This window comes from Rattus norvegicus, chromosome 13 (assembly GCF_036323735.1).
Source record: "Rattus norvegicus strain BN/NHsdMcwi chromosome 13, GRCr8, whole genome shotgun sequence".
NCBI classification, from domain to species: domain Eukaryota; kingdom Metazoa; phylum Chordata; class Mammalia; order Rodentia; family Muridae; genus Rattus; species Rattus norvegicus.
The window spans coordinates 86,495,532-86,510,797 of record NC_086031.1 but is presented as its reverse complement, the minus strand read 5'-3'; the positions used below and the strand labels follow the sequence as shown (position 1 = coordinate 86,510,797).

General features: G+C 45.0%; 1 pseudogene; it reads left to right on the top strand.

Moving 5' to 3' along the window:
* Window positions 1-14,775: 14,775 nt before the first annotated feature.
* On the top strand, window positions 14,776-15,266 carry Mif-ps9 (macrophage migration inhibitory factor, pseudogene 9; annotated as a pseudogene).

Here is a 15,266-nt window from a genome sequence, read left to right as displayed (position 1 = left end):
GTGAACCTCTCTGATAAGCCAGAGCTGTTCACAGAAGAACCAGGTGACTTTTTTAGTAAAAGAGCATAGAAAATATCAGCAAGCACTGGATGTAGTCTCAGCACTCAGGAAGCAGAGGCAAGTTCAAGGCTATCCCCGTCTACACCGTGGGTTCTAAGGTAGCCTAGAGGGAACAATATATGCATATACTACACACACACACACACACACACACACACACACACACACACACAAACACACACACACACACACTCATACACAGAGATTCAGTCACCCTAAAAATTAGAGATATGCAAATTAAGAACATTTAATTGGCAAAAACAATGAGGTCTGATGACACCAAGTATTTGGAAAAATAAATGTTAATTAGCTGTCTCAAAAAAAAAAACCCAATTATAAACTATAACATCTTTATTTCCTAAAGCTAGGCTAATCATAAAAGACTAAAAACAATCTTTAACACTAAGAAGTTCTGTACCTCAAAACTTCAAAAGAAACCATCAATAAAATTAAAGATATAATGAGGACATATGTTTTGACACACATACCAAAGGGTCAATAGCAAGTAATTCTTGTTTATAAAGAATTCCTATTAATCAGCTAATAAGTCCAAGGGGAAAAGACAATCTACCAAGAAACTTTGCATGAATAAATGAGAATTGTAGCTGAAAAAGAAATACAGCCAGTGAGTCTTGGAGAACTATTCACTCACAGTGGTTGAGGAGATGGCTCAGTGGGCAAAGGGCTTCCTGCACAACCCTGAGGACCTCAGTTTAGATCCCAGAACCCACATTTTAACAGTCAGGTGGCCACATGCATCACAATGCTGGGTGGAGGCAGATCCCAGGGACTTTCTGGTCAGCCATCCTCCTCTCGGTTCAATGAGAAACCCTGTCCCCTGGGCAGATATCCCTAAATCAACCTGTGGCCTCCCTAAGCATGTGCACCAGTGACAAATCCCATGTGTCCTCGCACATTGGTTGGCACATATGCATATACTACACACACACAAAACACACACACAAAGAGATATTCAGTCTCACTGAGAATTAAGAGACATGCAAATCCAGAGCACTTAATTAGCAAAAATAATCAAGTCTGAAAACATCAAGTATTTGATAGGATAAGGATTAACTGAACCAATAATATACTGGTGATGGGAGTGTTAATGGGTGCATTCTTTGGAAATAAGTTAAAACTACCTTATAAAATTTAATAATATTCTAATAAGCTAAATATTCACAAAATTAGTGACCCAGCAATTTGACTTCTAGTTATAGACCCATATATTCAAATGAAATCTAGACTCATCTATACCTAGAATATAGCACATTGTTTATAATTAAAAACAAAACAAAACAGAGGTTTTGAAAGATTGCTCAGTGGTTAAGGACACTTGTTGCTCTTGGAGAGGACCTGAGTTCAATCCCCAGCCACATGGTGGCTCACAACCATCCATAACTCGGGTTCCAGAGGATCTGATGCTCTATTCTAACCTTCATGGGCAACAGGCACAGGGGACAACAGGGGACATAGACATCCTCACAGGCGAACACCCATACACATAAAATAAGACAAAAGTAAGTTTTAAAGCACCAGGGTCTATGTTGTAACTCAATTGGAAGAATGATTGCCTAGAATGTAAGAGGGCCTGGGTTCAATCTTTAGCGCTGGGGAATGCTGCCCAATGATAGTCGTACAGACCTGTAATCCAAGTTCAAGGTCATCCTTAGCCATATTACAAGTTCGAGGACAGCCTGGGATACATGAGACCTGTCTCAATAATAATTTATAAGTAATAAAAACTACTAGAATCACCGAGCATGGTGGCACACACCTTTAATCCCAGGACCTGAGAATCATAGTATCTTAGTTTAGGGTTATCAATGCTGAGATGAAACACCAGGACCACAAGCTATTTGAAAAAGCCAGCTGAAGCTGGGAGAGAGAGTTGAGCTCCCAGAGTGAGAGGAGAAGGCAGTTGGTGCAGAGGATATTGGTAGGAGTCAGCTGAGCCAGGAGAAGCTGAGCTGAGCAGAAAAGCTAGAAAAGCTGTTATAATTTGGAGCTGCTAATGTTGGGAAAACTGGGAGGAGGGACTGTTTAAGCAGCCTGTTGGGGACCTGAGGAGGAACCGTTGGAAGAAACATTTAAGGAGGCTGGACTGGAAACTGGAACAGTTGAGAAAGAAATTAAATTCAAGAACTCTCTCTCTCTCTCTCTCTCTCTCTCTCTCTCTCTCTCTCTCTCACACACACACACACACACACACACACACACACACACACACACACACACATCCTTCTTTCTCTCCTCTCTAGGGTTAAGAGGTGAAACTGGGAGATAACAGGTGAGAAAAAAAAACCCACAAAGTAGCAAAGTCCAGGACAGATAAAGGTAACATAAACAATAGAATAGCTACAAATTGAGACAAAGACAATGCCTGAGTGTGGAAGGACCAAGAGATGAGCCTGGGACACTGGGGAGGTATAGATCACAGTGATGGCGACTTTTGGTTGTCAACTTGACTACACCTGTAATTAACTAAAACCCAAAAGTGAAGGAGCACATATATAAAGGATTTCTGCTTAATCGGAAGTAGGAAAATCCACTTCTGATTCAGATCTTTGAGGCGGAAAGACACACCTTTAATCCACATCTTTTGAACTGTGGAAAACGTCTGAACCACGCCTTCTATGGGCAGCCCACATAAGGTCATGAAAGACGGAAACTCTCTTTTTTGCCTGCTTGCTTTGGTCCTCACTAGCAAGACCATTCCTTCATTATTAGAAGGAATAGTAATATTAGAGTCTACTTCTTTGAGATTTCAGCATGTACTGAAGACCACCTGAGACATCCAGCTGTTGGCTACACACGTGGCTCAATGGCGGGGAAAGCCTCCAAGCCTTGGTCTCCCTTTGTAAACGTCATATACTTGGTAAGTTTGTAAACCTTCAATGTTTTGAATTCTATTTTGGAACTGAGGACCGAACCCAGGGCCTTGCGCTTTCTAGGCAAGCACTCTACCACTGAGCTAAATCCCCAACCCCCAAGTTTGTACCTTCAATACAGAAAAGGGGTCGGTGCTCCAGCAGCCAAGCCGCTCCCCTAGACCTCACCTGTCATAATGACATTGCCAGCCTAGGTAACTGTCAAAAAGGTCATCTCTGGCCCCTCCATAGGACCCTCCCCATATTATGCTAATTTTAGGTGAAAAGTCTGAACAGGGAAACCCACCAATCCCTGAGCTCCCCCTAGCAGGACTTGAACTCTCACCAACCTTCACCCTGGCAATCTAAAAAGCTCTGCACTGCACCCCACCCCACCCCCAAGTCTCACATAAAGGCTGTTTCTGCTCAGTTCCCTGCTGAAGTGGAAATTTAAGGGTTCTTTAGAAAGTCGGTTAGATGGTGTTTTTGCCGGGACAAACATGTGAAGAAGCACGTCATTAAAGTGGACACAGGTGAAAGACTAAGGCAGACTCATGAAGGAATGCTTCGCTGAAGCAGACACAGGAGAGAGGATGTTCTGCTAAAGCAAGCACGTGAGAGAACAGGTGATGAAGGATCCTGTGTTAACGACATGCATGTATTGGTCTGCCTTACACTGTGTAATTGAGCTGCATTTGTCCGGACGCCCTAGGGAGAAATGCTCCAAAAAACTTCTGGTGATGGGCAGCAATTTGTTGCCTCTTCCAAGGATTCGGGCTGACTGGATGCACAAGCTGAGGCAAGACCTGTGCTGAGGAAAGGCGTGTGGCAGACACGTGGTGTTTGGAGGGTACAAATAGGACTCCACAGAGTGACAGAGTCTTCGATAATCTTTGCTTCCCTGATCTTTGTTTCCCCGAGAGAGGCACAACCGAGAACTTCTCCTGGTGTTCCTACTGGTCCCTCCTGCTAACTTAAGCTGAGGCTGAGGCCTAGCTGTCTCTGTTAGGTCTCGTCACCTCTGTTGCTAAACCAACAAACTGATGCAAGCAGACAGACCTGCTGCTACCTGCTAACCTGCGAACTGAACTGCTGATTTCCAGATAACACAGAATGGAGTTGCTCCAAAGAACCTTTCTAAACAGGTCTACTTCCCCCATATCCTTTCTTTTCCACTCCCACTGGTGGGTGGTAGGTTAAAAAGAAAAAAATAGTTAAAAGTGTTTAAAAGCCATCATTAAAAATGATTTAAAAAATTAAAATTACACCCTGCTGTACACTTCTGGGAGCAGAGGTGGCCACCCCTGGACTCATGCCTCCACACCCTTAAATTAACCCCTTAATAAATCTCTTTTATAAGATTTGCTCCCTGGTATGACTCTGTCATCAGAAGAAGCCAGGCAGCAGTGAAGGGAAGAAGTAGAGCAGGGCTGAGGCTCCTGAGCACCTCAGCTCAGCTGAGGAGTCCTCCTTTGGGAGCTGTAACCCCTCTGCTAAGAGCTATTTGGTTCCTGGGCTCCCGTGTCTCAGGATTCTCTTCCACTGGAACACTGTCCCACCTCAGAACTGTGTGGTTCCTAGGCTGCTGAGTCCCAGGACACCTTCCCATCTGATCAGGAAGGCCCACACCAGCCCGTGGACTGAACAACTACTGGATTCCTGGGCCTTCTGTTCATAGGCAGCCATTGTTGAGTTAGCTGAACCACAGCCTGCAAATCGTTCTAATAAATCCCTTTTGATAGAGAGAGAGAGCTTCACTCTATAAGGTCTGTTACTCTAGAACCCTGACTAATAATACTGTTACTAATAGCATTCTAGTTCTTCGGGTTGTGACATGGCTTATAAGTGTGGTAGGAGGGAAAGAAGGAAGAAAAGAAGGGAGGGAGGGAGGAAAAAGGGAGGGGCTGTGGACCGTTCTATCATACATCTCTAATATTTTTCCCAGCCATGAAGAATATTACCTCACCATAAATCTTCTCAGGCAATCATTAATATTCAGTCCTTTTCCTAGAAGGTGCAAAGAATATTACTTCATTTCTTTGAAGTTAAAATGAATTGTGCAATTGTTCTAGACACAAAATATAAGCATAGTCACTTTGAGGCTAGAGCCTTTGAGTAAGACAAGGCATCTATCAACCTCTTTTCCAAACTCAATAAATTCCTAAAATGTATAGCATTTGTGGTGTTTCTGACCCTTCTGTCACTGTGGCAATGTACCTGAGACAATCAATTGCTAAGGAAGAAAAGTTTATGTGGGCTGCAGTTTTGATCAGTGGTTAATTGGCACTGTTGCTTGGGCCTGTGGAGAAAACATCACGGTGAAAAACATGTGGTAGTCATGGTGACCACAAAGCAAAGGGAGGAAAAGGAAGGCACCAGGCCAGGCCCCCCAACACCTCCTTCAAGGGTACACCCCTTGTGTCCTAACTTCCTCCTCCAATACTTCATTTCTGAATGGTTTCACCCCCTGCCAACAGCACCACAGATTGATAACAAAGTAGCAGTCATCTTGGCGACATGTTTATAAGTGATAGAGAAATGTTAGACCAGCACTACTTAAGGGTTCTTTGGAAAGTCAGTTGGATGGTGTTTTGCTGGGGCAAACATTTGAAGGAATGTTTCATTAAAGTGGACACAGGTGAAAGACTAAGGCAGACTCCTGAAGGAATGTTTCAATGAAGCAGACACAGGAGAGAGGATGTTCAGCTAAAGCAAGCTTGTGAAAGGACATGTGACAAAGGATTCTGTGCTAACGACGTGCATATATTGGTCTGCCTTATGTTGTGTAGTTCAGCTGCATTTGTCAGGACTCAGAGGACTCAGGCTGATTGGATGCACATGCTGAGGCAGGACCTGCGCTGAGGCAAGGCTGTGAAGGAAACGTGGTGTCTGGAGGGTTTAAATAGGATTCCACAGAGTGACAGAGACAGCTTGACTTGCTGGAACAGATAGCTATGCAACACTTGTGAGTCTCATCTCTTCGCTGAGAGAGGCGCAGCTGAGAACTTCCCCTGGTGTTCCTCCTGGTTCCTCCTGCTGACTGAAGCTGAGGCTGAGGCCTAGCTCTCTCTGCTAGGTCTTGTCACCTCTGTTGCTAAACCAACTTTACCAAACTGGACTGCTGGTGGACCCATAAGGTGTTTGCAGGCTGACGGAGCTGCTGCTACCTGCTAACCTGCAAACTGAACTGCTGATTTCCAGATAACACAGAATGGAGTTGCTCCAAAGAACCTTTCTAAACAGGTCCACTTCCCCCATATCCTTTCTTTTCCACTAGCTCTGGTGGGTGGTGGGCTACAAGGGAGGTTGAATCATTTAAGAACCATCAACAAAAAAGACAATGGTCAAGTCTTTAGCCTTTAAAAACTCAAATGCTGAGTGCAAGGAAGTAGTCAGACTTCTGAGGGCAAAGTGAGCATCAATAGACAGTAGATTAGACATACAGCTGATTTTAGACCAGTTTGCCTGAATAGACCTTAATAGGAGAAGCTGCCACTAGAGACTTGGATTCATTGGTGTGAATTTCTTTATTGATACAAAATTTGAGATTAATATTGTTACTCTTTGACAGGCATTGTACTTATACAACTCACTAAAAATACAAGGCTTAGACCCAGTCCTTCTATAGCTGTTATTACAAACTCGTTTAACATGATTAAGTAACACAAGTTAAGGGCCAGGTAGTAAACTCATGGTTATGCCAGATTCTGATTTAATTATAATAAAGTGTTTTTAACTTACTCAAATCAAAATGAATAAGAAGAGTTAAGGTGTAACATTTCAGATATACTTTACATAAATAGTCTTCAAAAATGTCAAAAGTCCACAGAATATGACACATAAGGCCATTTCATTATTAAAGATTATTTGACTAGAAACATGTCTGCTCCTGACAACACCCCCTTCTTGGTTCAAAGAAGAAATTGAGCATCAACAGATTTGCTCCAGTTGTCGCAAGACAGGCACTAGGCAAGAACTGCTTCAGTTCATCTACAGACAAAAATACTGTCCAAAAAATAAAGGACACACTATGCAGAATAGTCGATCAATAACTCTGCCAAGACAGGGTAAGCAGTTCTTCAAAATTCTGCTTTACAAGAGTCCATCAGATGATCCTGAGCCAAAAGGCCAAAGACTGGTGCTCCAATGTTTTAAGGAATGAGGACTGCCCAGGTAGTCAGACATCTCTACAAATTGGTTACGTTTTGGAAGCTATGTTTTGTGCTTCCTATATTTTCAGGTAATATTTAAGTCATTCTCGGATTTCTGATGGGGCTGAAGACTAGTTATAGTGTCATAGTCAACTCAAGTTGTTTAACATTGAGAGAGATGATATAGATTTGAGAAGATGGTTTGCAGATGGTAATACAAGCTAAAACTAGAACATAATTCAGGTATAAAATTATAAGCTCTTTCAATTAGGATAGATTAGAGTGCTTTATCTAAGTTGACAAATATGATGAACTGAGCGTTAAGTGCATTTTGTGGTAAAAAAGAAAAAGGCGTGCTTGGCAACTGGTTCCTGTGGTTCCTGCATATGGCCTACCTACCACTCTGCACTTTCTCCCCTATGTACTGCTGGGCATTCTTTCTCTCCCAGGCTCCCTCTGACCCGGGCAGTCTGCAAGTGGTTCACTCACAATTCCTTTGGTGGGTTGCCACCACACCAGGCATACACATCCCACTTCTGTGGTGGGCCCAGTACATCCCACCACCACACACTATCTTGAACTCAATTAAGTAGCCCATGAAAGAACACACCACACAATAACCTCTGACTCAACTGATAAGATATAATTTGCCCATCTAGACAGCACAAAATCCTATACACACCCATCCCTTAAAAATATTCATAACCTGTATCTATGTGCAGAGAAGAATCTTAACATCTGTCACCATGTTCTCCCAGCTCCTCCTCCTTGCTCCAGCCCCCTCTCTCTGCTTCTCCCTCCCTTCTAAAACCTCTGTTCCCACCTCCCTTCCTTCTCGTCCAATGACAGACCTCGTTTTATCTTGTCTGCCATCACCTGCACAATCACATCAACCTACAAGTGTATTTTATACTTTACAATTTACATAATTGTAATGGTTATGCTCAATTTGTAACTGAAAGAAAAGAGTCTTTTAATTGGACAAAAAGGGGGAAATGTTGTGGGGTTGCCCCTGGTGCTGTGTGTATTCTGATGTTAATTCTGCTTCCTCAAGATGGGCTGCCCCCACAAGGAGTGGATCATGTAACCTTCATGTGAAGGTTCTTCCCATGTTACCTGGTCAAATAAGAGCTAGAGCCTGTGACTGGGCAGTGGAAGAGAAAGGTGGGACTAGAGGTTTGAGAGAGTGGGGGAGAGTAGGGAATGAGAGGAAGAAAGGAGAAGGAAGAAGAAGAGTTAGAAGGAAGATGGAGCAGAACCACGTGGCCTGGAGAAGTTGCAAGTAGCAAGGGATCTCATAGCTGGGGAGTGGCGTAGCATAGTGAATAGTGAATAGTGGATAGTGAATAGTGGATAGTGAATAGTGAGTAGTGGATAGTGAATAGTGGATAGTGAATAGTGAATAGTGGATAGTGAATAGTGAATAGTGGATAGTGAATAGTGGATAGTGAATAGTGAATAGTGAACAGTGAACAGCAAATAGCAAATAGCGAATAGCGAATAGTGAATAGTGGTGAATCTGCCCAATCTAGGAATGCAGCTCATAACTATTATAACTGAGTTTTGCATTTTTACATGAGTTTATTGGGGTTAGAGATTTACTGCAACACAGTAAGTATTTCCTAAACTCTTTCATACAACTGCTATCTCTTGGTATCACTTGTGAGCAATATGTGTACTGTACACATTTGTTGACCATATTTTGGTTTTAGCTTTTTCCAGCTGCTCTGACATCACAGATAGAACATAGAAATTATGTTTTAGAGGTCACCTTCCTTTATTAGTAGTAGTAGTCTGGTGGAGTATGCTGCATGAAGCTGTGTCTCTGTCCTTCACCTACCTAAGGCATTCTCTGATTGGCTTTATAAAAATATGATGGCCAATTAGCTGGGCAGGAAATGAAAGGCTAGACTTCCTGGGAGGGAAAAAGGAACTCTGGGAAGAAGAAAGAGTTTTCACCAGGAGAGATGAGAGAAGATGGACATGACTACTGAAAACTGTAGCTAGCCACATGGCTGGGTGTGGCTAGATGATCAGGTTAATTTAGATAAGCCAGCTGAGCGTCTGCCCAGCTAAGGCCTAAGCTCTGAAATATTAAAATGTCTCTGTGTGTTTATTCGGAGAACTAGGTAGTTAAGAAACAGCAGTGAGGGCTGGAGAAATGGCTCAGTAGTTAAGAGCACTGACTGTTCTTCCAGAGGTCCTGAGTTCAATTCCCAGCAACCATATGATGGTTCGCAACCATCTGTAATGGGATCCAATGCCCTCTTCTGATGTGTCTGAAGAGAGCAGCAGTTTACTAACATATATAAAATAAATAATTTTTTCATTTGTTATTGGTTATTTTATTTATTTACATTTCAAGTATTCCCCCCCTTCTAGATTTCCCCTCCTCAAATGCCCCATCCTATTCTCCCTCCCTTTGCCTCTATGAGGATGCTCCCTAACACATACACCCATTCCCACCTCACCACTCTAGCATCCCCTTATGCTGAGGTATCAAGCCTCCACAGAACCAAGGGCTTCCCCTCCCATTGATGCCAGATAAGGCCATCCTCTGCTACGTATGTAGCTGGAGCCATGGGTCCCTCCATGTCTACTCTTTAGTTGGTGGTTTAGTCCCTGGGAGCTCTGGATGGTCAGCTTAGTTAATATTGTTGTTCTTCCTATGGGGCTGTAGTCCCTTTCAGCTCCTTCAGTCCTTCCCTAACTCTTCCACTAGGGTCCCCAGACTCAGTCCAATGGTTGACTATGAGTACCTGCATCTGTATTGGTCAGGTGCTGGCAGAGCCTCTCAGGGGACAGCTATACCAGGCTTCTGTCAGCAAGCACTTCTTGGCATCAGCAATAGTGTCTAGGTTTGGTGTGTGCAGATGGGATGGATCCCTAGGTGGGGATGTCTCTGAATGGCCTTTCCTTCAGTCTCTGCTCCATTTTTTGTCTCTGCATTTCCTTTAGTTAGGAAAAATTCTGGGTTAAAATTCTTGAGATGGGTAGGTGGCCCTATCTCTCAACTAGGGGTCGTACCTATGTACTGGAGGTGGTCCCTACAGCTTCCCTTTGTTGGGTATTTTGGCTAATGTCATCCCTGTTGGGTCCTGGGAACCTCTTGCTTCCCTGACATCTGGGACTTTCTAGTGGCTATCCCCATTCCCCATTCCCCCTGCTACACTTTCCTGGCCATCTGTACTTCTCTCCTGCCTCTTCCCATATCTGGTCCTCCCCCTTTATCCCTCCCACTCCTCTCTCCTTCCCACATCTCTCCCTCCCTCTATCTCCCATGATTATTTTGTTCTCCCTTCTAAGAAGGACTGAAGCATTTTCACACTTTGGTCTTCCTTCCTCTTAAGCTTCAGATGGTCTGTGAGTTGTATCGTGGTTTTTCTGAGCTTCTGGGCTCCACTTATCAGTGAGTGCTTTCACTTCTTGCTCTGCATCGCTCACTCCTCAGCCTTCCCTTAGGTAGAGCTTGTTGTAAATGTTTGGTGTGAATACTGAGGTTCAGAGAGATGAAACAGGAGGAGAAAGACGTTCTTTTCTCCAGGAGATAGAATGTTTAGGTAGAAAGTCTAAACTACAGCTGAAGATCAGTTATCAGAAGACAAAAGGGGAACGTTTTTTACTGGATACAAAGCTGAGGTGGAAATCAGTTGAATCTAAGTAGTAACAGATCCATGTCTTGAGCTGTCTTCAGCTTGCAGGAAGTTCTTCTTTCCAATCTAGCAACTTGCTTCACTCTTCATGAAACCTAAGACCTGTTGAAGAACTGTAGTGTGCAGGATGAGTCACAAGTTGCAATATGCCACCAGATGAACCTAAACCCTCATTAGAGATGGGAAAGTGCTAAGTCTAGTGTTACAGGGAGTATGCATTTCATTGGAACACTGGTCTTAGACCCAGATGTAATTCAAATCTCTTTTGTTAGAAATTATGGAACTATGTAAATACATAGAGAAAATATTGGCTTAACAAGTACAACCTCATAAAGGTTTCCTGGGAACTGTCAAAGGAGCCATGTAAACAATGCAACAGTCATGCTATGGCACTGAGACAACCCTGTGCACAAGCATGAAACAGCACCTAGGAGGAAGGGATCCATTCCACTGAGGGGAAGTAGCAGTGATGCTCAGGAAATGATGGAAAGACACTGGGGCAGGAGAGATGGCGCAGGAAATGGAGCACCAGGGAGACGGAGCACCAGGAAGATGGAGCACCAGGAAGATGGAGCAGGTGATGGAGCACCAGGGAGATGGTACAGGTGATGGAGCACCAGGGAGATGATACAGGTGATGGAGCACCAGGGAGATGGAGCAGGTGATGGAGCACCAGGGAGACGGAGCAGGTGATGGAGGACCAGGGAGATGATACAGGTGATGGAGCACCAGGGAGATGGAGCAGGTGATGGAGCACCAGGGAGATGGAGCAAGTGATGGAGGACCAGGGAGATGGAGCAGGTGATGGAGCACCAGGGAGATGGTACAGGTGATGGAGGACCAGGGAGATGGTACAAGTGATGGAGCACCAGGGAGTTGGAGCAGGTGATGGAGCACCAGGGAGATGGAGCAGGTGATGGAGGACCAGGAAGATGGCGCAGGGAATGGAGCACCAGGGAGACGGAGCACCAGGAAGATGGAGCACTAGAGAGATGGAGCAGGTGATGGAGCACCAGGGAGATGGCATAGGGAATGGAGCACCAGGGAGATGGTACAGGTGATGGAGCACCAGGGACATGGAGCAGGTGATGGAGGACCAGGGAGATGGAGCAGGTGATGGAGCACCAGGGATTTGGAGCAGGGAATGGAGCACCAGAGAAGTGTATACTGATTATACACTGATTCTCGGACCATTGTAACAGACTGTCAGACCTTAACACAACTGACACCATGTTGGATGCTCCCAGGCACCATCCCGACCTAAGAGCCCATCACATAAACCCCTACACCCGCAAAAGTGAGACCTAAGTCATAGCTCACAGTTTTGGGAAAGTCCCTAAGTGTACTAACCTTACCTTTTGGCTTCTGTAGCTCTGCCTATTGCTAACTGCTTTTGGTAATTGAAGTGTGTCAACCAGGATCCATTTTTGTGCATAAAAAGCCAACAATAAATCTTGTGGCTACATGATTTGGTCTGCATAATGGATTCCCTGGCCCACCAGCCAGCGAATAAAGGCTTTCTATTGGCTATAGGAGTCTATATTCCCAACCTCGCGGTCATTTGAAAATTAAACTATTCCAAAATTTTTATTCACTTATGGTGATATGTTTCTTCCCAAACAGTACCCCATCCCTCCCAGAATTCCACTGAGCTCACTGTCTTTCCTGTTAGCAGGACAAACAAGTCCCGTGTTCCTTCTGGAGTCCTTATTGTCTCCTCTGCATGGGGAAGAAGGTGGGGAAGGGTGTGTCCATACCATTCAGAATTCTAGGATGTCTCCAGCTAGGGTTATAGGATAGTAAAACCAAGAGGATTACCCAGCCTCTGCAGCCAGAAGCCTCGGGAATTGAACGTCCTATGTAGCACTAGAGAGGTGACTCTAGGCAAGAGCTCTTGGATGATGACAGGGCTGGGAGGTGGAGCTATGGGGAAGGGGGTGGGTTGCAGTAGGGGTGATCACTGTGCAGCCTGGGTCTGCAGAGGGTGCCACAAGGTTGGTGCACTCTGTGGTACACGCTGGGAAAGTGTGAGGATGCGAGTGTGACTCAAACACGCCAGGGAGAGGACTGGAAGGTTGCACCTTGACACCAGGGCTGACAAAGTGAAAAATGCTGATCCTGAATCTCAAACTCACCCACCTAGGCGCATAGGTGAGTAGGTGGTGGCAGGGGGGCCATTATTATCCTTGGAACTGGGGTATCTGAGCATGGCTGGAGCCCAGAGAGATCAGCTCTGCTGAGCGCTGTGCACGTGGGTCTTTTGCTCAGTGAAGTCTCCTGCTCTGGTCAGACTCAGGGTTGGGTGCTTTCCAGAACCCTGGCTACTTCGACATCCAGGCTGAGAACCTGGGCATCTGGCACGTGCCCAACAACAGCCCCCTGCACAACTGGAGGAACAGCTCCCTGCTGCGGTACCGCACCTTCACTGGCTTCCTGCAGCATCTGGGCCATAATCTGTTTGGCCTCTACCAGGTACTCAAGACTCCTGGCTGAGGCTCCTTCTCACGGGTGTGGAGAGAGGCGGGTGTTTGAGGTTGGGTGGGAACCATCATTCTACAGGCTTTGTGTTCCATGTTTCCCTAACTCTAAAGTATAGTGGATATAAAAATAATTTTTATTTGCCTGATGTAATTTTCATTTAGGCAGTTTACTGCCTCCATCTGCTCACCAAGGCCTAGTCCTGGAAGCTTCTAGCCTCTGTACAATCTTATCTAGGCCTAGAATGTTCTTCTAAGATTTACTGCTGAATAAGCTAAGCTCACCTGGTTCTTTCTCATCTCCGGCCGTCTGATTCAACTGAGCTGTTCTGACTCAAGGCTCCTTTCCACGCTGCCTGATTCAATCTGGCTTTTCTCGGCTTCTCCTGAATTGCTCTGCTTGGCCTCATACTGACTTTGGCAACATGTTCTAATCTTCTGACTCCTTCTCATTCTCTGGCTTGTTCTGTCATCATCTGTGTCTTGCTTGTTATCTCTCTTCAACCTGTCTTTGTACAACTGTCCCAGTAAAACTGCCTCCTTTTTCTCTCGCCTTCTCTGTACTCTTCAGAAGCCTCTATTCCTTGTACTCTTGAAAGTTGAGCATATACTATTCTATAAAATCTTTCTCTGATTCATCACTTTGTGTGGCACTTAATTAGACATCACTTTCAAATATCTTCAAGTTTCTTCTACAAACTAAATTTACCTTCAATTGTTTGGAATTAAAGGTGTATACTAAGGGTGTGTCGGTATTTCAACCAGAGAGATTAAAGGTGTATGCTAAGGCTAAACCACACCACAACTAGAAACAGGTTGCTCCAGTAAACAACACAATATTGGGGTTCATGGTGTAATCAAATATCCTGCAACAAAAAATGTTTCCCTTAGGAATTTTGAACTAAGGAAGGATTAACAAAGGAAAGCATTCCTTCTTGTGTGACTGGTTTGGAAACAATCTCAGTTACTGGGCCAATGTTGTGCTTCTCCATGTAGGGCAGCGTTCATGGGAGGTCCAATGCCATAGTCCTTACCCAGTAACTTCTTTTGTTCCTTGTAGAAGTACCCGGTGAAATATGGAGAAGGAAAGTGTTGGACTGACAATGGCCTGGCGTTACCTGCGGTCTAAGACTTTGGTGATACTCAGAAAACTGCCTCTTATTATTCCCCCTATGGCCAGAGTGAGTCTCTAATGCTCTTCTGAACTCTCGGTCGGACAGACGATCAATTCATTTGCCAACCATCGCAGCAGCCTGCCCTTCTTCTATGAATGTTTTGTTTTACTTCATTTGCATGAGTACCCTTGAGCTCAGAACTATTACTAACCAGGATACTGGAGCACTGAAGGTTTGGGAACTTGGCTGAGAGCATAGGGGATCCTCAGGAGAGTTGGCATACGCACTGGGGAAGCTTGGCTCTAAGGTCTACTCTTAGTGATCCCAATATCAGTCAGGTGCCTAAGGACAAGTACAAGTTCATGTATACAAGGCAGAGCAACAGAAAAAAATAGAGACACCGCGCTTTGCACCATCCTCCAGCCGTCGCTCTCAGTCTCTCCGCCACCATGCCTATGTTCATCATGAACACCAATGTTCCCCGTGCCTCCGTGCCAGAGGGGTTTCTCTCCAAACTCTCCCAGCAGCTGACACAGGCCACCGGCAAGCTGGCACAGGACATCACAGTGCACGTGGTCCCGGACTAGCTCATGACTTTTAGCCGCACGAACGACCCCTGCGCCCTCTGCAGCCTGCACAGCATCGGCAAGATCGGTGGCGCCCAGAACCGCAACTACAACAAGCTGCTGTGCGGCCTGCTGTCCGATCGCCTGCACATCAGCCCGGACCGGGTCTACATCAACTATTACGACATGAACTCAGCCAACGTAGACTGGAACGGTTCCACCTTCGCTTGAGCCCGGGCCTCACTTACCTGCACCGCTGTTCTTCGAGCCTTGCTGCACGCAGCGTTCTGTGTTTATCCACCCGTAATGATGGCCACATTCCGGTCGGGAGAAATAAATGGTTTGAGACCAAAAAAATAAAAATAAAAAAAAAA